Below are 23,374 nucleotides of genomic sequence, written 5' to 3' on the forward strand. Positions count from 1 at the left end.
TAAATTCCAAGTTTCAGGATAAGGTAGTTATTTACAGTTTTCCCATTTTTAAAGACTGAGAGCCGGAGATATGATGAAGTTCTCAGTCCATCAACAGAGCAAGTGAGGAAAACTTTCATGTGAGAACTTGTTCTTCTAGCCAGTAGTGAAAATCTTGTTAAAGATTCGTGTTAAAGCCCATTGTATTCCAAATAAATTGGAACTGGAAATGGAAGAGTTAATAAGCAGCTACCTTTTATTACATTTCATTAAGGAGCAACAGTAGTGCCTGACCCCTGTGAAACTGTGCAGCAGCATAAATCCCTGGGCTGCTGTGACAAGGGCTGTAGGGATATCCCACAATATTGCAAGGTGAATAACTAGCAAGAAAATTAGCTTGGTGTAATTTCCTTCTTTATGACAGCACCCTTTGAATTCTTATCATAAGCACTAAGTGCCTCCCTGACCTGCCAGCTTTGCATAAACTCTCCAAATACTCCTTATACCATTTGGATTAAAGAATTCTCTCAACTGTCTGAGGTTCTGCATGTTTCACTTCCCAGATCCCTCTTGAGAATCAAGCCCAACCTAGTTGCTAAGCCTCTTCCCTTCGGAAACTCTGGTAAGAGCCTCCCAAGACTGGGTTTTCTACTGCCATTACCAGTATTTTAAGCCTTTTTACTTTGGATTGTATGTGAGTTCCTGTAAAAGGTCCCGACCAGGTCAGATGTTTTCTGAGCCACTTTGCTGCATCATTTCCTTCCATAAGAAATATTCTCATCAGCCAGTGGTGGTCATCAGCTTTTGCAGACCTGTTCACTGAGTTTTTCTTACCTTAAAGGTGTCCTTGTTGCATGGTGAGAGGGCAGGGAAAACAGCATAAAAAGCATTTCAAACATTTTGAGGGGATTGAAGGCAGTTACCTGTTTGACAGAAAAGGGAGTCTATAAACTCTGTCTGTGAAATGGAACAGACAAGTTGCTAGAGGACAGTGGTCAGGATTGGTAGCAGAGTTCCCAAGTTTCATAGTACTCTTAAAATGTCTGTAAACTGTTTCCTTCAGTTTATGTCATCTGTGCTCTCCTGGAAACACTTCTGCTTCCCACATCTCCATAAAGAAACACTGCCATTTTCTCTTCACTGAAAATCTCTGCATATACTGCCCAGCCTCATCTGTAAGTCAGATGTGCCTGGGGGCCACAGACAGATCCCCAGGGAAGAACAGACTTGCATAAAGTTCTGCTGTGAGGTTACATGATTCTCCTTACTCAGGGACCAAAACACATGTGCAGAAGTGCTACAGGAGTGTGGTGTGCAGTCAAAGTCCTACTGTCAAAAGTGCACCAGGACTTGTGAGGATTTACCAAGCAACACTGCACCCTTCATAGCTCTCACAGGAGTCAGGGAGTACAGCCTTGTACCATGGGAGGGCAGTCAATTAAAGAGGGCAAATGTGAGTGTAGTTGCTGCCATGGAGCCCTGGCAAGGAATTCACAAAGTGAGGCAGAACCTCAATCTGCAGTGCTGTGGATCCCAATTCTCCGCTCCATCCATTCTCTCTGCCCATTTCTATCCCTTCTTTCTCTTTTAGCAGCAAGGTGATTTGAGAGACACTTGCATGATCATCTGCTTGGAAAAATAAATAAATTAAATGGAGACAGTTGCAAGATCAAAATATGAATTACAGTGGTTTTCTTGAGCACATGAAAGTGAAAACAACACCTGCTAAGAGCTGGTTTTTCCAGAAGAGCTAAGTAAGAGCTTGTTAGAAATATCATGGCTGAAAAATAGCCATGTTAGAAGATCTGGCCTCACCTGCATGTGGAGGTTTCAAGGTTTACTGTGAAAGAGTCCCACAGTATTTATCCATTCATGGCTTTACTGGATTTGTTTAGGTTTTATTTCTTGGTAGCTCTGGAAAAATGTTTTAGTAGCCAAAAAATCTGTACTTAATTAGACATACAAAACCAGCAGACAGGAAGTCTATTTCCTCACAAAGATACTGTGGTTTATATATTCTGCCCTAATACGAACAAGTCTACTATTATTTTCTGATGTCCCCCTTGTTTGAGGTGCTCTGGGCAACATGAAAGCTCTTTTTTTGTACACCAATCATGAAAGATACTTGTCAAGATACAGGCATGCTAGACATGTTAGTATTGGAGGGTTCCTAATTCCATTTGAAAAAAAAGCTCCTGCCAGATTTTATTTTATAGAAGTTCATATCATTTAAGAGTATATGAATGTAACTGGGTATATGTGCAGGCTTGGGGCAAAATCTGATAATAACCCTAAACCAGTGCTCCCACCCTGAATTTCTTCAGTGTTATAAGTGGTGGTATTATTTCCTTGCTACTTGGGGTTAGTCCAAATATCCAGTGCTTGGAAGTTGTTTAGGACAAGGGCTCTGTGTTCATGAAGTGTCTCATAGAAAGGGCCATCAAAGAACTGCTCTAATAGAATAACTAATGAAAAATATTAATATCTGCAGCCAAAAAAAGAGGTGAGGTCGTACAAACATGTTGCATATCCTCACTTAAATTTAAAAGTTATGTGGGAAAAGTAAACTTTGTATCCAAAAAAAGGGATTCAGTTTACTTTAGAACTCTAAGCACGTGTCAGAAAATCTATGAATTTCACTATTGCTTTTTATTCTGTTCAGAAAGAATTCAGATCTTAAGCAATGAGTGGCCATACAATAGCCATCCCCTTGAAGCAGAGGAGGAAATTGTTGTGGGTTAGAAAGTAGCACAATTTCTTAAATATTAAATGCAAATTAAGGTACACAGTACAACTTACATGGCATGACAGATATAAATAACCTACTCTCACTGTGTTATTTGTCCTTGCATTTTTTTTTGGAAGCGAGGTGGGTTTTTAGTTGTTTTTCTTTTTCACCCATTTGGGTTTGTTTTCCTTATGATAATTATAAGAATATAATTTCTTACATCCTCAAATACTCCAAACTTCTTTTTTCCCACTCTACTGTGAAAGTTTCTTGCATTCACCATTTGCTCTACTTTTTCTCCTCACTCTATCCTAGCATTACATCTCTGTTACATACCCCTTTGGTCTTTATTGTTCTGATTTCACTCTTCCTCCCACAGAGCGAGTAGTATATTCCATGATCATCATGAAGGGATAACAAGGACTAAAAAAAAACAACTTGAAAGTGATGCCAATGTTGACAGTGCTGGAACAGGAACTCTTGAAAATCTGATCGCTGCCAGGAGATGTGGAAACAAAGATGAGTCTCTTACTCAGATATCACCCTACTCCATCAGTACTATAAGCATATCTGAACTAGATCTGGAGTTAAAAATAAAAAACACCCTGAAATCGCTAGACTGCATTGCTTGCATTGCTTCTTAAGAATAATCTCTTTCTTCAAACTAAACCCATGTATTTGGTATTTCCCACCTGAAATCACAGCCTTAGGTATGTTCAAAGCAAGTCCTGTAGAGCAGGTGGGAGTCCTCACTGTATGCCATGTGCAAATGAACAAATACCCTAATTTTCCAGCTGCTATTGGCTGTCTGTGAGGAAGCCATTTGGCTGGTACCCAGGACATGGAGAAGGCCTTCATTCACAGCTTCTCTGCAAGTCTTCCTTTCATTGGGGTAGCCAGTAAGATTAGAACACAAATAGACAGTGAGGGAGATACAGTCTTTTGTCTTCTTTCATCTGATGTGGCCAAGGTGAGATCTCTGCCAGATACGGAGCAGGAAGGATGCACATGTGGAAAAGGTCTGGTCTCCAATGGTTCTCGTCAAACCCTTCTGAGGTAGGTGCCAAAATCTCTCAGAGACACTTCTTCTTATTAACTATTTCTCCAGGTAGGAAAAAAATCATTAAGCCCATTTAAGTAACATTCCTGTCCATGTGTAATGGCAACTGATGACTTCAGGAAAAAAGCTAAGCCCTCACTTACTGATGGTGATCTGGCTCTCTGCAAGGCAGCAGACAGGCTGATAATGTTTGGGCTGAGTAATGCCCTCTCTTCATATGTTTTTTAGATTCAACCTGTCTGAGGAGACTTTCAGTACTACTGGAGTATTTAAGTTTTCTTGACATGTCCAATATGCACCATCTTTCTTTTTTCAAAAAAAAAGAGCTAATGCTTATTGATGGCATATGAAAATATAATCACTACCCTGCCTGACCACCCTAGATCCCCCAGTGCTCTTTTATCATCACTGAATGAAGGGTGAAGGTAAAATGAAACTTTTAACCATGTTGTTTCGGACAAAGAAGGAAAAATATAGCTATCAGAACACCAGTAGGCTCTACAGTCCTTAGCTTCATAAAGACAGCACAGAAGAATGATGTTTTTCTCCAAGAAGAAGCGTGCTCTAAAGTAGTCACTCTAGATTATTTTGTGATTTAGTGTATTGCAAGTTGCTCTGAGACCTACCTCTGTGGTATGTCTAAATTCTAGTATATTCTTTGCCACAGGCAACATAAGTGACATGAAAAAACCAGACCCAGTGGTAACATTATTGGAAAGCAGATTCCTGTTCAAACAAGCTAGAGATTAGTAAAATAGATTTCTAGTGAATAGACTCATCCCTGGCTTTTGTCTTCCTTCGGTTTAAAAAAAAAAAGACAGACAGTTTGATAGAAGAAAGTCTGGCAAAGGTAACGATGGAGCAAAGGAGTCATAACATTCTCCTGACGAAGCCCGGATGTCTGAATAGTGAAATACAGAGGAACGATGATTAAGGTGACTGTTAAGCTTCCCATAGGCTGCCAGCAGTAGCTACAGTGTCCTCCCAGAAGCATACAATAAATTTAGTTCAGGTCTTTCCTTTCTTTGCAGAAACTTCTCTAAAATGCAATTATTCTCTGTCAGGGATGTTGCATTTTAATTCCTTTTTCTTACCCTGCGTGAACATCACCTGCTTCCCCATGTTTTGCTAAGCAAAAGCCATCATACTCATTGTGACTACTACTTAAGGCTAAAGTTTTTGATAGCAATTTCCACAATTTCAGAGTTCTCCTGGGGAACTAACACCTATCTTTTAGTGAAAATGCCATTCTCTGTCTTTACAATTTAAATTAAAAAAAGTTAAAATTGCAACCTCTCTCTGATTGGGCTCAAAATAACCTGACAAAGTGTCTAATAGCTGTTGTAAATAAGCAGTAGATTGTTTCTTTCCAATTAAATATAATATTCAGTAATTGCAGGAATGTACACTGCACAACTGTCTTTCTTAAGGATATCTTCAGGTACAGAGGTAAAGCACTAAAAGATGCAAAGCACTACTTTACTGTTTTACAAAGTCAAGTTGTGCAATTTTTACAGCTATAGAGAAAATAGATCTAAAATTTATAAATGTATTTTTTGGAGAAAACAAAACGTGCAACTAATATTGAATAAAGTGCCAAAACAGCATAGGAAGGGATAATTATCTAATAACTCAAGAACTCTTTTTCAGTGGAAAAACACCAATACACTTGTAACATCTTGACTTGATCTGCAGATGACATATTAAGTAACCTTTTATTTCTCTTGATAAAGCTCTGTAATGTGAGCAGGAGGATATTTTCCCAACCAAGTCACTTATATGAGCATAAGAGACATTTTATGCCATAGATCAGACTGACTCAGAGCTAATACAGATTAAGAAGGACAGTAGTAGTTATTTTCATTCTAAAACTGGCAATCCCGTTATCTTGTTGCAACTATTTTAACACATTCAAATACCAAAAGAAACAAATATGGAGAATATTCCTTTAAGGCTGCCTAGCAAGCTGGGTCTTCCTCATCAAGAAAACCAATGTAGATATAAATCATTACAATTAATTGCTTAATATTAAGCAGAAGCACAGAATACCAGAAGTTGTTATCATTTTATGTAGAACCTCTGAATACAAATTTGAGTCCTGCGTGTAAGAGCTACACCAAATGATGTTGATTCTGTGAGTATGGATCACATCACACCTTCATTCACCACATAAATCCATAACTCCCAACACCCTCCAACTCCTTAAATATCATTTGATTTTGGGAAAATAAAGCTTCTGACCTTCAAATATTTATATTTTTGCATAAACCTCTGAGTTGCATAAACCTAGATCTGGGATCAGGTAACATAAATGTGCTGATCAGGTAATAATTCCTGTGCTTAAAGCTCAGCACATGCAGAAATACTTACAGCCCCAAAATCTAAGATATCGGTGTTTTCTTTTAAGTGGTTTAGTTACCCAAAAATTCAGAGGGGCACACTGGGGAGTACAAAAGGGACAAAGGTACCTAATTTCCAATGACTCAAAGTGCCAGGATGCCTTTAAAAATGTACTGGTAAAGAGAAACTTCCTGATGCCCTTTGATTCACACTGAGCCTCACCTTATTTTGCAATAGTTCCCTGACTTGTCAACATCAGGGTTATAGAACACAGCCTAGAGATGTCACACATGTTTCTCTTCAGCACATCAGAAGAGGAAGCAACAGGACTGAGATCTTCATTCACCTTGACCTAAATATTAACCTCTGCAAGAATATCTCTACCGGATGAATTCTCCTACATTACTACAATTGGTCAGTGTCAGAGTTTGGTAGTTTAGGTTCAGGGAAGAACTTAAGCAAGTACACATTTCCCAAATATCTTGGGCAGGCAGTTTTGAAATTTTAGAGGGGAAAAAAAATAAGTAATATTTCCACACAAATTGGTAGGATTGCCTCCTCTGCGGTGTTCCAGTGCATCTCAGTATTTCTGATTCTTATAGTAGGTGGAAGCATGGATGCTTGCAAAAATAGGGATCAACAAGAAAAATATGGAAATGAATTTCTCAGAGTTCATTGTTGGACTGAGGCCATGCTCAAACCTCAAGACAATTGGTTGATACTTAAATTACAAGTGTAAAATACAGGTGGCAGTTGGGATTTTTTTCCACCGGAGTAACAACAGTTGTGTATTCAATGCACAGTTGTAACCTTTGATACAATTACTAAAAGAAAGCTCTTGACTTCAGTAAAAATCAAGCAACTCTGTGTAAGATATCCCTTAAACTTGCACTGATTTCACAAGAAGTTTATCATTTGGCTTTAGCTTGCAGTCACCAGCATGGGTTCTTTTCAGACTTGCATTTGGCAGCTTACAAACATGTTTGATAAGGTAAGAGGCAAGTTAATCTTGAAACAGAAATATCTGTTCATAAAATAAAACGAAAACATCACCTGAAACAGATTTAAGCATATGCAAATTGCAACAGACTCCCTTAGGCATATGTATGCTTACAACAAAAGATAATTTAAAGTGCTGTTCAGTTTGCCAGTTTATTGCGACCGTGCTATTTTGACTGGTATTAAACGGTCTTGACTGATGACCTCTCTAATTTGTTTGGTGCAAACATTTTCTTTCAACATCACTTATTTTTTTTTTAACCATCTTCTTATTTGAGAGAAAAATCTATTGTGGCCTTTGCAGGCAATCCTACTTTTTAATTGTGTTAAGGGTTTTCGGGATCTGCCAGACAATGCATGAGAGCATTTGATGATGAGAGCATTGATTAACCTTGAAATATACTTGTTTCCCAGGGTTGGTTCTAAAGAGTTTTTGGCTCTTCTTTCAAATATAATTTGCCAAAAAGCAATTACTATCGAGATGCAAAAAAAACTTGTCTTCTGGATTCTAAATTCACTTTCTCCTTTAATGTATCAGGAATCTGAGCATGCTGCCTCCTGCTTCTTATCAATTATATGCATTGACACCAGGAAAAGCAACTGTGAATTCTGCAATTCAAGTTCATTAGAAGTCGTCATATGGGGAGCATCTATAACAGCAAATGGTGCCAAGCAAACTGTTCATCGACTCTGGATTTAATAACTACCTTATTTATATCCCACATGCTAGGAAAAATATTGTAATTGGGATGGATTATGTAAAACATGAGGAATGGAATAATTGATGGAATAATTAAAAAAACCACCAGTCTGCTTCGCTTCTAAGATGCTTGTTTGAGATTGGTTGATTCAGAGGTAACAAGGGAATACCATTAGTGTCTACTTCCTTTTGCTTTTCTATGTGCCATTAGTGTTCAGAAGAGAACTTTTTCATGGAGTACAACGCTAGAATTTCTTCTGTCTTGCCTGTAGGCAACAAGGGGCCTGCCCAGCTTGCCCAAGATTTTTGTTACTGAGTGCCCATTTCAGGGCCAGGTTTGGAGCAGGGCAGCTCAGAACATGTGCACTCCACTCATGCTCTGCCCTAACCCCTTAAAACTCTCTGACGGTGTCTGTGCAGCAAAGCAGGGTGATGTCCTGACTTCCACATTTCATCCCGTCTGGCTTTTGCAGGTTAAGGAAGTGTTTGTGTCCCTGACTGAGAGTGAGCCATCTTCTGTCAGCACCAATCAGCCCTGGAAACAATGGAAAGTATACAGTGTGTTAGGACTTGCACAGGTATCTGATGCAATCTAAAGGTGAGACAGTCCTAATTACCTGATATGTCTAAATGAATGTCCCATAACCCATATTTTTATGCTGGGGAACTGCTGATTGCAGTAGCTGTTCATTGCACACACCTGTATTCCTCCAGGTGATAACCCAGCAAGTGAAGGACTTTTTAATCTGACATACATGCTTCTTATTTAAGGACATCAAGAACACTGGTGTTCCAGCAAAGGGACACTTGTCCTGAAGTTCAAAGGCTGAACTTCAGTAGTGTGGGGATGAACCTTGCACTGCCAGGATCTTTTGCCTCGCCAAAGTGTTCACATAGGCTCTAGCACAAACAAGAAACTAATCTTTGAGTATCAGCTGGGAAGGCCATAAGATTTTTTTAATAACTTAAAATAAAAATAATCAAAATGCTTTACACATTTTGAATGGTTTTCTTGTGCTTTATTTTATTTTATTTTATTTTAAAGAGGAGAATGGATACAGCACATTAAACAAATTAAAAATAAGCCACCACAACAAAAACCCCACACGTGGAGATACATGGCTGTACAATTAAATACACTGACCCCTTATTAATATCCTTGTAAATGATCTACATTTTTTGTTCCTATCTGAAATCAGCTCTTTGCTTTTTATTGTAGACAGAATATTAAAAAAAACCCCAACAAATTAGGTATTTGATCCTGCAGACAAAAGAGCAGAGAAAGTAGTGTGTGTGCACATTACAATTATATTATCAGGGCTTTCTGTAATGTTATTATAGGCTGTTCCAAGTTACCATGTATGAAAACAAACCACACTGATTCCAAGCCCCAAAATGAGAGAAGTTAGGGAAATATAATCAGTGCAGCTGTGGCAACAATACTATTGTTAAAGTACAGGGAGATTTCATAAACAGTGAGTAAGAAGTCAAGAAGGAAATAGTTGTAGACAAAATCATTGCTAGAAAACATGAAAGCAACTCTTTTTTTCCCATCCCATCCCATCCCCTCTCCACCCTGTGAAAAGATTATCCATGGAAGGGGAAAAAAGGGTGAGGTTGTGGGTGGTGTCCCACATAAGGCCATAACACACAAAAAGTATGTGTACTTTTTTTCTCTTGGAAGAAGATGAGGGGAAAAAAAAGAGCCTGGAATTTCTTTTGGAACAGATATTGTACTTTCAGGTGCCATCTGTGGGCCATGAAAGAAGTCTGTGTTAAAACAAGAATAAAAGAGATAAAGGACATTCGACAATCCATCATAGCCATTGCCTGCAGCATGACAGAGGTGTTCCCAAGCTGGTTTGAAACAGCCCTGCAGTAAGAACTAGTGGCACTTCAGTTTCTCTGCCAGTAATTTGTAATATGGGGCAACAAATATTTCAACAAATACTAATTTATCATGCTTCTTATTGACAAAACTGCACATGTCTTAGTAAAGAAAAACAAATGCCACTGAGTCAACAGATGTGCTTTGCAGTGGTTTTCATCCACTTTGCTTTGGCACCACGTTAAGATCCTCAATGGCATTGCCCCTGCTTGACATCACTGCACAAGAACCACTCAAAGTCTGATCCCCTGATAAACAGCATTTCAAAAGAAATCGATGGTGCAACTCCCCTCAGCAGAAGAGAGGACAGACTTTAACCCCCATGTTTTTAACTGCTTCCAGGAGACCTAAAGAGACGAAACTTGACCAGTGTAGCAACCAACTTTATGTTAAATAAAAGGTAATTTTAAATCTGTGGGAAAATTTACTTAGTAGGAACTGCAAACATCTGAAATGTGAGAGCAGTGTTTCCTGGTTTCAGCAAAACTACAGGTATATGGAAAGAGCTTCCCAGTCTAGCCAGTTTTCACCTTACAGTTTTTAACAGTGTTTGGATCACACATTAACTTTAAAGAAGTTCTAGATCGTATCTGAGGAGTGTGGCAGTGCTCCTGTTCTTCTCTGCCAAGATAAAAGAGAAATTTTCACCATTTCTTTTGAAGTTTAGACTCTATTAAGCAGCAATATAACATTCACATTTTGGAAAAACAGGGTTCTTTGTGAACTGGCAGGAAGCATAATATGACTTGCTGGTAATTATTTCCATGATATTAAATTATTCCCTTTTGAGGTTTGCTTAGAATGTATGTATTTGGTGCAGCTAGGAAAGTTTATTAGCAAATGTGCAGACTGATGAGTGACAATGAAATTTTAAAAGAGCTGTGATTGTTTCTTCAGCTCACTCTGATCTGATGCAGATATTCCAGGCCAGATCTTTGAGGGAGGTGTGCAATGTCGGTTCAATACTGCAAACTGAAAGGCTGAAAGGAACTTAGTCTCATAGACAGTAAAAGGCATTCTCCATAAAGATTACTCTGTCTCTTAGCCATAGCATTATACCATCATTCCTATCGTATCTTTTGAGAATCTGATACATTTCCTTTCTACTCCCCCCCTCCATCAATTTAAAAACTCCAATAAAATAATTTCATCCCTTTTTGACTGCACTTTCTCTCTACTACCTTCAGCATGTTCTCTGCCTTCTCCCTGCCAAAAATACTTCCTGTCCCCCAGACATACAAAACTGGCAGTGAAGAGGTTAGGTCAGCTGTGAGAGGGTTTCCATGGAATCAATTAAAGCTTTCTGGCAGCAGGAAGGCAGACACTGTGGGATGTGATGGGACTCGCTTCACACAGAGTTTTGACCTCATCCAGTTTCTCAAAGTGCTCTTCGACCTCCAGCCCAGCATCTCCACTGCTACCACTGCCCAGAACATGGAGTTCCCAGACAGACCAGGTGTGCAGTGAGAGCTCCCTTTGGTACCGGAAACTGTTTGGGATTCAGGGAATCCCAGAGCAACAATTAATGCTACTAATTTTTCTGACAGGAATATAAATGGCTTAGAGCCAGACACAGCATCAATACAGTTACTGCCAACTACTAAAAACAAGCAAGTCAACCATGATTTACTAGCATTCCTGACTCTTTTTCTGAATTAGATTAGTGCATTTTGAGAGTTTTCAGAGAACATTTGTGAGAATTCAGCTGGATGAGGAACAAGAATTGTTTCACTGACATAATTTACTAGGATTTTTAAAGCACTTTTGACAATATACCTCACAAGAGGCTAGTAAGGAAACTAGAAGGTTGTAAGGTGGGGGTTGTAGTTGTGTTTTGATCACAAAATGGCTGAAAGAGAACTGGATAGAATAAAAAGGTCAGTTTTCAATATGGCAATGGTTAGCAGCAGAACAGCGTAAGACTAAGAGAACTTCACTATATTCATTAATTTTCTGGAAAAGGGCTTAATCAGCATGGTGGCACGACTTGCCATGTAACTATTTTTTTAACCAGTAATAATTATTTAACTGAGCAGTTATTTAAGTTAGTCAAGACAAACCTCAGCAATTAGGCAGCACAATGGCAGAGGAAGTTCATGATGGAAAATTCAAAATAAGGTGTGTTGGAAGGATATTACTAACACACATTGTTGAATTTTGAATTAACAGTAACCACCCAAGAAAATGACCTGTGTGTCACCTTGGAGAGCTTAATAAAAACATCTGCTTAATGTGGAAAGGCAATCAAAAGCAAATGAAATGTTACCATGAATAAAGAAAGGGGTGGGGTCCCAGAGAACCTGCTCTGGCCAAGACTGCCCAGGATGTACAGTAAATTGGGACACTTTCTCACTCTGCTGAGCAATTTCAAGGATGAGTTGGCCGGTCCCCTGGAGAAGAGAAAAACTCCTCTGAGTATCTTTGACATCGCTTCCCATTCTCTGCCCCCAGCTTTCTCCAAAAGGTCTTCCTGTGGCTGTGAACCAGCTGTTCATAGACTTTTGCTGTGGGAAAGAAACTGAATTCATAAAGCAAGTCCACTGAAATGTAGCCATTTAACAACATACAGGATTTCAAACAGATGAATAACATCACATTCAGTTAAAATAATAATAATAACAATAATAATAATAATAATAATAATATCAGGTAAGGAGAGTTATTCAATGCAGTTGTGTTGAAAATTGGAATAAATGCAATGGCTAATGCTCCCAATTACAGAGACCAAGATTTCTTTTGTTTTAATTACATAATTAAGCACTATACAGGCTAAAAAGCTACTAATATTTACTATCTTGTGATAAAGAAAGATTATTTAGCATAGGGTGGCAGGGCTTATTAATCTCTGAAAGCCTAAATTAAAAACATCAAGCACCCACAATACCCAACTAATCACCAGATTTTGTCTGTGGGAGTTCTTCGCACCTCCTTATAAACATAATCCCATAATAGCAAAACATTCCATTGCCTCTAACTTAACACTATTATTCTGCATGTAAAGTCTTATTCTCTTGCAGTAAAGGTGGAGACTAGAAGGACTGATAGAACCAGTCCTGCTCAAACTTACAGCATGAGGCAGAAATCAAACTCTGATTATATCTAGATGAGGATGCATTTTTACTCCACAGCACAGTAAATGTTCTGTACACATCTGAAAACAGATAAGCCAAAATAGTGCTGACTACAGTTAAAACAAGAAATTAGCTGATCAAAATGCACAGGAGGGGAAAAAAAACCCACCACAACCAAAAAACAACCCCAAACCTATGATTATTATTTACAGAGCTTGTGAGAAACAGAGATGTGCTGGAACGAAAACCAGTGGCCAGATTATTCCATTTGCCATGATTGCTTTGTATCAGTCACATAGGTTAGGTTCGGGCACATGGAGAGACATTTTGAAATATTTTGTCCCTTTAGCAAGGAAAGGCACAAGAGGGAAGAAAGATGTTTGAATACACAGTGAGAAGAAGAAGAGGTATTGAGTTCTGAAAGCTTGGAGGAGGATATAATATTAAACTGGCCTTTGACAGGAAGGAAACAGGCACTGGTGAGGTCCGGGCACAGGAGAAGAAGGGATTGATAAGCAGTCATTCCCATCAACTTAGAACTGGAACTGACTGAAGCTACAACTAAAGTGCTCAGGAGGAAAGCTGGGCTTAGATGTTCCCAGTGTGCTGGATGAAGACAAGCAAGAGTGAGAGGAGAAAGAAGAGCTGGACAACTGTCCAGTGAATATCAGCTGGGTCTTTCAGAAGACATAAAAGGAAACTCAGTCTGGAATAGAAAAATCCCAAAGGAAGGCAAAGAGACTGGTCCTGAGAGGAACCAGAAATTACCAGGCATCATGTTCTTACTGTGGTAGAAAAAATGTATTATTTCTGTTTATGCTGGTTCACCTAGACAATGGTTAGTCACCCTGCAATCAATTATTCTGTCAGTTTATTCAGGGCAAAGCAGTACAGTGGATCTAGGTTCCAATCCTGCTGACATTTCACATGCTGCCAGAATACAGTACTTTTTTCCAGTTCATTTCTTAAAAATTTAAGAAGAAATAAAACATTACATGGCAATTATGCATTATGGTCATAATGTCAAATGTTAACATTTATGAAAAGCCCAAACTAGAGTTATTTATGCAACCTTCATTTGGCCACCAAATACATAGTTGCAATATCATATTTAATTACATAGCTGAAGAGTTATTTACACACAAGATCCCAGGGTTTTTTGAGTATAATGAAGGAAACTTTAGCTGAAGTACAAATCTAAGGCAAAGGAAGTCATAAGGCAGAGAACACAGTGTAAGAGAAAGAATGTCTTAATGACTATCAGATATTGACCTAGAGGATTCTCTTCCAGACTCTACTACTTCCCATTTAATATCAGACAGCTGAATTAAATCTGTCTCTCCCCGATGATCTGCAAGTACATTCTCAATTTTTTGGTGTCTGCCTGACTTATAGAAATGCCTAAAGCTCAAGACCCTGTTTGATATGTATGGGAATCGTTCTTTGAACACATTGTCATAAACAGTTCTTTACATTCTGAAAAGATCTATTCCTAGGCATGCAAGATCTGACACACAGAACCAGGGAAAACTTTAGACCTTGAGATCTCTGTGCTTCTGTTCTCTACCTATAATACTGAGTTCCCTGACACTGTCTTGTGAAAATTATACCACAATATTTGTGAAGCATTCATAAACTGTAGGCATGAATATTAAATGAAAAGCGAGAGAGAAATAACTAACTCTCTTTTCATATCATGGATCCAACAGGTTCCAATAAATGAAATCACTTGCTGGGGAAACTCTCTATTACAGATGTTCCATGTCTGTTCATCAACTGAAGTCTGTCCACCTTGTGTACTCAGTGAGACAAGATTCCCCTGGAGAAAGTAAAAAACAATAAAGTCTTTAATCTCATGATTTCAGTGGATATTCAAAAGGTGACCCAAAGTTCTGACATTCCCTTAGTTTGAGTACTTTATGATTTCACCATCCTACATGATCTTTTAAGCCTTTTAAATCAATTTTACCTGTTTGAGACATTCGAAATAACCGTTTTTGTAAAAAAGAACAATGAACACTTGATGCTGAGTGCCTTGATTAATGATCAACCTATTTTTTGCATTCTATTTTCCATTAAAATCACATCAAAACTTGTGACAAATAAAATTCCCAAAGATGTACTTATCTCAGGGCCCCTTGATCCTTCTCAGTTCCTTTATTTGCAAAGGGATGGGACGGAAATTGCACTGGTTCCATCGGTCTGAGACTGAATTATAAGTGCATGACTAAGGTAATACTATGAGATCTCTCTTCCAAGTTTCACTAACTTTCATACTACACAACAGTCATGGAACACTGCTTTTAAATTGGTGTCTTCTCCCCTAATTTGCTTTTCCCAGAATGTCTTGAGTAAAAGTCATTTCCTTCCCCTTAAATCACTCTGAGGGAGGACTACATTGGAGATCTGCCTTATCACCTTTCCTGTTCAATTGTATTAGAGAGTGTTGGGTGAGAGGGAGCAATAGGATCCAGGTATTGTTTCTAGGATGTTATCACAATTTTATCACTCCTCTAACAATCAGTGTAGTAGTGTCTTGCCAAAAGTCTGGGAAAACTGCAGAAGAATGAAATCTTGCTGATTCATCCACTGCAACAGGGATTAAATTGATGGCACGGCTGGGCATTGCAACTGAATTGTAAAACCACTAAATCCTTCATTGTTTCACTATTTCTTACTTACGTTTGCAATTCTGTAGTTATGTTGGATACCAGCTGCTCTCTGATCATGTAGCAGAAGCTACCAAAAATGCTGCACTGCCTATGCCTGAAACATTACCTTTGACTGAAATTTCCTGCTGAGATCCTTGCTTTCATACCTCAGGACTGGATTACTTCAAAGTCAACTATATGGGGTACAATCCAAAATCTTACAAAATGCAGCATACCGAAAGAAGAGCTGCTTCTGTTAGCAGCAATATATACCCCCAGTGTTCCTTGCTGTGGAATGATTCCTAATTGGAATATAAGAAATTGATTTTGGCTCTAAGGTATCGGTTGTGAGTCCTGAGTGCCTGTGGCCTGAGTAAACACACTGTGTATTTTTGGGCCAAGTCACCAAAGGTTGTCTCAGTGGAAATACTCTTAGAAAATCCTTTTTGACTTGCAAGACAGGTGGTTACCCACAGAGTATCCTCTGTTTGCATGCCTGAGCTTTGGGAAGACCTGCTTTTCTCTTCCACTGACCCACATTGTATGCTAGAAGCAGTGCACACTTCACTGCCACAGGAGTGCAATTTCAAGGGAGATTCGGGACTTCACTTTTAGTTGTATATGGCAGGGATAGCCAGAGACTTCATAGTCTTCCTCTTTTGCTTTTCTGTAAGGCTTACTAAACAAAACTGTTAAAGATACCTGTAAGGCAGAAAACTTCTGGCCTGCACCACTAAATGGACGTTCTCGGGCAACGGAAGGTGCAAAACCAGCTTCAGATTTCAACCTCATGCATTAAAAAAAAAAAAAAAAAAGGTGAAAGAAATTATTCTATAGGAATAATTCTATAGGAAAAGATATATTTTTTTCTCCTGTCATTCCTTCCTTTGGATCAATAAAACCCTGCACAGTTATGAGAATCTGCCCTTGTCATTTCATCACTTATGAGCCATGTAGTAATTTCAAACTCGTATTTGTAAAACTGTTACATCCTTTCAACATCTGTTTCCAATATATATGAGAACTGGGTTTATCTTTGTTGTCTAGTGCAGTCTGGCAGTTTTATTTAGGATTAAAATCTCCTTTGAATATACTGTTTTGCTCCAAAATTCTGGACCAATACAAAGCAGCTCACCTGGAAATTATGCATCCTAATTTTATAGCTGGGGAAGTTAGACATTTTTTTGATAAAGTTCATTACACTGATGGACAAAAATATTTAATTATGGTCCTTTCTATCACTTTTTCTTCTGCTGTTTTCCTCTATTATGATTATAGAGTCAGAATCCATTTTATGATGACTGAATAAGCTTAGTTATATTTCCTACAACACTATGAATCATTTATTTTAACCCTAGGTTTGTCACTTCCTGTAGAATTATTTCAAAATAAGAAGTATTTCATAGGAATTAATGTGGGGTGGATGATTTGAGGGAAGTTGAACAGGTCTGATCATGTGAAATTTTATACTACTGAAAGTTAAGAGGTGACATTTTTCTTCAGTTTTTGTTCATACCAATACTTACTCTTTCCAAAAATGTTCCAAAATTGCATTAATTTTGGCACTAGTTTCCCCTACCCAAGTAAAGTTTTTATATAATATATTCATCAGGGTATATTCTCCCTCTCCTATCCTATCCTTTCTTTTTTTTTTTTTTTTCCTTACTAGCCACACTGTTACTGTGTGTTTACCAGGTTGGACAGGGTTATGATCTCTATGGGACAAATAAGGAGAAAGGAAAATTGTGTTTGCTTCGACATGACTTGTGCCTGCCAGCACAAATATGGGCCTGAGATTAAGAAGACAATTTATTTCATTTTTAAAAACCAGTCAAGGACTGCCAACATATGAATTGATGAAAGTTGCATGAGAAATTCCAATAAGTGGATGAGCAGAGACAAAAGGAGTAAGAGTGAATCTGATTTAACACACTGTAACACACTCACATGGTTAATTTTGTAACCACCTGGGGTAAGTTCTGACAGCTTTTCCTATTTTTTATTCACTTTTTTTATTCAGGCAAAAGTCCCACTAACTTCTCTCCCACAGTACATTTTCTGAGTAATATTTATGTACATTATCTTTATGTCACCTTGTATGGATCACACAGACCATGATCTTACTCACCTGGCTTGGGGAGACAACGTATTTCATACTCAGAGACAGGCAGAGCTGTTACAGCCTAAACATGAGAAAGGATTAGAAGCTTTATTACCCTCATTACTACATTACACTGTGCAACTTTTTACTTCCTTACATAAAAACCTTTCTTTTAAAATGGAGAACTGTTTTCACTATACTATTCTGACAAATAAGTATATAACCATATGATGGCAGCAATATGCTTAAATATGTGGATTCCAACATGAAATAGGTTTTATTTGACTAAAAAAGAAGGATATGAATCAAACCAGCATTCTGAAAAGTAGGACAGAGCAGTGAAATATCACATTCAAACTGAAGCTTTCACAATTTTTGACTACAAATTAAAGATTGGCTACAATTTTAGCTGCTGAGTACAATTCTAATTATTCTGGTCATTCATTCCAAGGTCCTTTCAACCTCTTTAAATACAGAGATAATTTACATTTAACATAAAAAATTGGCTTACATACATGCAGTTCCTAGAGATCTTCAGGGTACTCATGCATATGCAGAAAAAGATTAATAATTTTTTTTTTTTAATGTTAGATGCACATTGTTACCAGAGTACATGTACTAGATGACATGGAATTACCTGTACACTTATCACTCCACAGTAACAGACTATAATGTGCAACAGGATTAAACAGATCATCTAGAAAGAAGATGCTGGAAATTTTAATTGAATTTACCTGGTTGGTCTAAATTTCTTTGAAATTTAATTTCTAACACTAAATACAGGGCAGAAGAAAAGAAGATTTTATAAACTTGCCATGCTTGATAAATTGTTTACAATTATTTATCAGAGAATTCTTAAATTCTCATGAAGATGATATGAAAATAGTGGTATGCAAAATCTGTGTGGACATACAGTCATGCCTATAAGGCTTGGATAAATAATTACAACATTGACGAAGAACAGCCTTCTTTGTAATTACCTGGGTTTTCTCATCTTGTGAAGCATTTAATTGGCTTCTTCAGTAGATCATGCTATCTAGCCTGTACACAAAAGAGATATTTTAAGACTGCAAGTATAAAATATAATGGAGGTATGCTCTGGCAGGATAAAGGGACACTGGAAATATGTTTTCTTATCCCTCTGATAGTAATTTACACTAAGATTGTTCCCAAGGACAGTTCCATTGAAAATTTATTGAGCATACATGTTTATCCAATGAATTTGAACTCCTACGATTTCAGGAGGAAAAATGTTGCAGAGAAAGGAAGCATCATGGCTACAACCTTGACAATAAGATAGTCTTTAGATAAATACAGATAACATCAATCGAGGGAATAACAAAACAAAACTTGAGCTCCCTCTAGACTTTAGTTTGGACTAAAGGTGAGTGCAAATCAGAAGCTGAGGGGTCGGTCCTCTCTAGTACCTGCTGTATAACTCCAAATAGGCACCTTTAGTGTTTAAACAACTTTAAGGAAAATGGATTATGAAACTTTAAAACTCTTTCATCGTTGTTTATTTGAATTGTTCTCTCAGCCTTTTTTGACTAATACTTTACCAGTTCATGGTATTATCAAACAAGAAAGATTACTTAAAAAACAAACTAAAACATATTTTCACTGCTTGGATTTCATTATAGAGAAAAGAAGCAATTTTTAGTCAACAGATTAAACACATTACAATAAATTTTAATAGTTTAAGAATGTTAAAACAAAATTTGTCACCAAGGGATCTAAATAATTTGTAGAAAAACTTTGTTTCTAAATGTCATCTATTTGTGATAGGAGATGCTATATGGAGAAGAGTAAAGGTGTTTCAAAAAACAATAAATATCCATTTGGTATGTTGTGTCTGTGAATTAAGAATACAAACACTATTTTTTTAATAGATGTTTTTTACAGACTGTTTTGAGGATTTGTCTGTATTGTGACTTTCATGGCCATGAAAAAAAATGTAATTCTTCAAGAAATGGAGAAGACCAAAATTTTGTGACTTACTAGATATAATTGAAACCCAAAAAGATCCTGAAGACCAGGCTGTGCCTTGTTCTTGACAAATACACTTTTATGTATTTATCAGCAACTGAACACTGGCATGTATTGAATGCTAACAATGTCTTGCCATTGATCAACAGGTTCCATCAAATGAAAAATGCTTAAGTGATATCATTTTCTGAAAAATAAATGAGTAGTGACTTTCAGAGAATATGAATTATTTTCAGTGAACCTTTCAAAGTTTAAGTATTTGTATAAGTATTACAATTAACGTTTAATGTAATAATGTGAGTTTACATGCAAATAGAAAATCAGTTAAGTCTAGTAAAATTTCTCACTCCATTAACCTCTCCCATATTAATATTACTTTATGTAAGAAAAGGAGATATGTCATATTTTTCACTTCCCATACTCCTTGGACTACTTACTGATTTGATTCTGCAAGTTGCACCTCAAAAAATCAGAGCACAAACAAACAGTATCTTGAAGCAAATGTGAACTTGTAGATTCATTCCCCAGTTACGCCCAAACCTCACCCATCAGCATCCTCCCCATTTTTTCACAAGCCTTGTCCCTCTGTTTGAAAAATACAGGCAGCATTGCTTAACTTAAAGACTGTTCTTAGAATAGATCTTGAGGATGATCAGATCCCATGGTGATGAGCTTTCTAAAAAAGAAAAAAACCCTGTAATCTGCGCTTAAGTAGTTTCCTGTTACTATCACAGTCCCATTTTTTTTCATATCTCACAGCTACCAGCATGAGTAGTCTCTGATCAATAAGTGTTTTATCAGAGAATACATTGCAACACACAAAGCTGAAAGACTGGAGAACCTGCAGAGGACCCGGGTGACCAGGCTGCAGTCTCGTCTGGCTGACATCAGTCATTCTTGATCTACAGCCAATACTCCCAGCTCTCCAGATCTTCACAGAAATGGTAACTGGCCCATGGACATTGGTGGCCTTTGGATCGGGTCTCAAATGTAAGGGAAATGTGTTTAAACAGATGCCATTAGTGTCATGAGTACTGAAAAACACCTCTATAATAAGGTACAGCAATGTCACTGACATGTTACCAAATGCACACTTCCACACTTAGTTAAGACTTAATGGGTGCTTCTACTATATTTAAATTTTCCATTTGTGTCTTGACCTTTTCTCCTTAGAATATTACTTCTATTTTTCGGTCATTTGCCATATGAGATAAAATCCACATAGAGTTCATACAGGACTCAAACAGAGTTTCTGCTGCTTCTGTTTTCGTTTTATTTAGGTTTATTTTTCTAAACCACATGTTACCTTATACCTTGCCAATGTAACTCGTTTGGAAATAACGTATTAATTCAAACAATGTTTGTTTGGAGGAGCTCTCTGATAGCTTTCAGCTGGCTAAACACACTTAGATAGCATCCTGTTGGCTTCCAAGACAGAAGTGAAAAGCTGATTTGCTTACCAAGTGACAGCTTTGATGCAATGTCCTTACAGTACATGAGCACTTACAGTCCTATATTCCTAGTGATAGCTTTCTCTCAGGAGTCCTTCAAGTGCCAAAGTTCATGCAGTTCATGTTTATATTCAATTAAAACCTCAACTAAAATATTTGCAGGCAAATGCTGCATTCTCAAGCTCTACGGAAGCCCTTCAGACACATCTTCTACACAGATAACAGCGTGGGCTAAGTAGATAATTCTATGACAAATTACCTCTACTGCTCTTTGTTTTGGTAGAAAGTAGTTGCTAAAATTGTTTTCATGCATCCAAAATGAAATGTAACTTGATAACACATCCATTGAAAATATAAAATGGGTTCAGAAAAGGGAACTGCAATTCAGATTTGTTTTAAACCATTTCACAAACAGCCTGATCATTTTGTCTTCCAGGGGAAACGAAAAGCTAAATGTGCCATGTACAAAACTGAATGAAATTCAATGTGCTTCTAGAATGAACTTGAAATCCTAGTAGTTATATATAATGATTCATAACCATGTTTTGACAATGTTTTTCTCTTTTGCTTCTCCCTGAAAGACTTGTAGAAGCAATCAAGGAAAGCAATTACACACGAATAATGTTAAATGCAATATGAATAGCAGTATACTTCTTTTTAGTATAATAGCATTTCCCTTCCCTTTGAAAAAAAAAGGAACTTATTTTACTACAGTTACAGCAGCATATTTTATTATCTACTTTAATTAGGCTCAAAACCCCTGGAGTTTCCTTAGGGAATGGTCTAATAATATCAAATACCTTTATTATGGCACACTCATACCCACATATCAAATGTTTCCTTTTCTGGCCATCTATGGGAAGAACGCACCTTAAAAGTAATTTGTAAGGGAAAAACACCTAACAGGAAACAAATATTTTGAACTGTAGGTAGATATAATCATTATTACAGCACTATGTTATTTGCTGCTAAACTACTGATAGTTCAGGTTGAGCAGGGGAGCATAATCAGCTCATTGCTAATTAATCGTTATTAATGATATCTGAGTTCCATGCTGGTAAGACAAACCACTTTAGAAAAACAGCAGTTCTGTTATCATTAGCCACCACTTGCTTGTCCTACAAATGTCTTATCCTATTTTTAAGACGTACACGGAAGAAGAGGATCTTTTGAAAGATTGTGGGCAGGATATTTGCTTTTCTGTAACGAGAAAGGACACTTTCAACTACCCAGACCTCTAATAACCAAAAAAAAAAAAAAAAAAAAAAGAAGCTAAATTATAGATAAGTAAAAATACAGAACATGAATAATTTGAAGAATCTTCAGTTTCAGTAGAGTAAGATTACTACCCATTTCTGGAAACCATATGTAATTTCCCACTAAAAACCCTGCCTTTGACAATTTTCTGGGAATGTCCATGGTATGACTATCATAACTTGATAATTCCACTCCTTTCAAAGCCCTGATAAGAAGTCGTGACTGCCACTGCCAATCTTTCACAACCAGACACTGTCTACACATGATTCATGAGGGTTTTCCTCTCTTATTTCATATCTGTTTCACAAAAGAATCAAAACTGGCAGTGTTGATGTAGTCTCAACATTTGTTTCAAAAGAATGTGTTTAATAAATGTGCTTTTTTGAAAAAAAAAAAAAAAGTAAATTTTGACTTCAGTCAAACCTCAGGATATTTATTGGAGTAAAGCCAAAACCAACCCACCCTAAACAAAACGGAATCCATGAGAATGAATCCCTTCCCAAAACTAAGAACAGGTTTGGTCCTGTGTTCCTCAAGCTGGATAGATTCTATCAGTAGCACATAATTACTCTCATGGCTTCTTACAATACCTGCTAAAACAAAGCAGTAGATCTGAAATGTGTCAGTGGACTTCAGAATGACAGTCATCTCCCAAATAAAGGGTGTTTTCTGTCATTAGCCCCTGTAGTGGAACATAAACTTTGCTGCTTCCTTGGGATACATCTGCACAGTCATATGTGCACAATCTCAAGCTTAAGATTAAGTTTCTGCAACACCTTTATTATCTGCATGTTAATGCATGTTCAGACTCAACTTTAGCATATACCATGATGCTCACAGGCAGAGAAACTCTGTGCTGGAGAAGGAGCAAGAACAAAGGATTGAGATCTGATTTATGATTCAGCTCTATTGTTAGAGAAGGTAACGGGCATGGCTGAACTAATTTGTCCTGGCGCCGATCCTCCACAATCACATCAGTTTGCCATGTCCTTCCGCCATGACTCAGTGCCAACATAATCCCAGTGTTCTATTAAAAATCTGCTAGGCCTGAAACACATTTTTGCTCCCTGAGGGACTATTTATATGATCACATAGTTATTACATGAAACGGGTTAGTAAATAACAATATACAAGTGAACTGTAAGGGCCTAGGAGGAAAATAA

This window comes from Pseudopipra pipra, chromosome 5 (genome assembly GCF_036250125.1).
Source record: "Pseudopipra pipra isolate bDixPip1 chromosome 5, bDixPip1.hap1, whole genome shotgun sequence".
Taxonomy (NCBI): domain Eukaryota; kingdom Metazoa; phylum Chordata; class Aves; order Passeriformes; family Pipridae; genus Pseudopipra; species Pseudopipra pipra.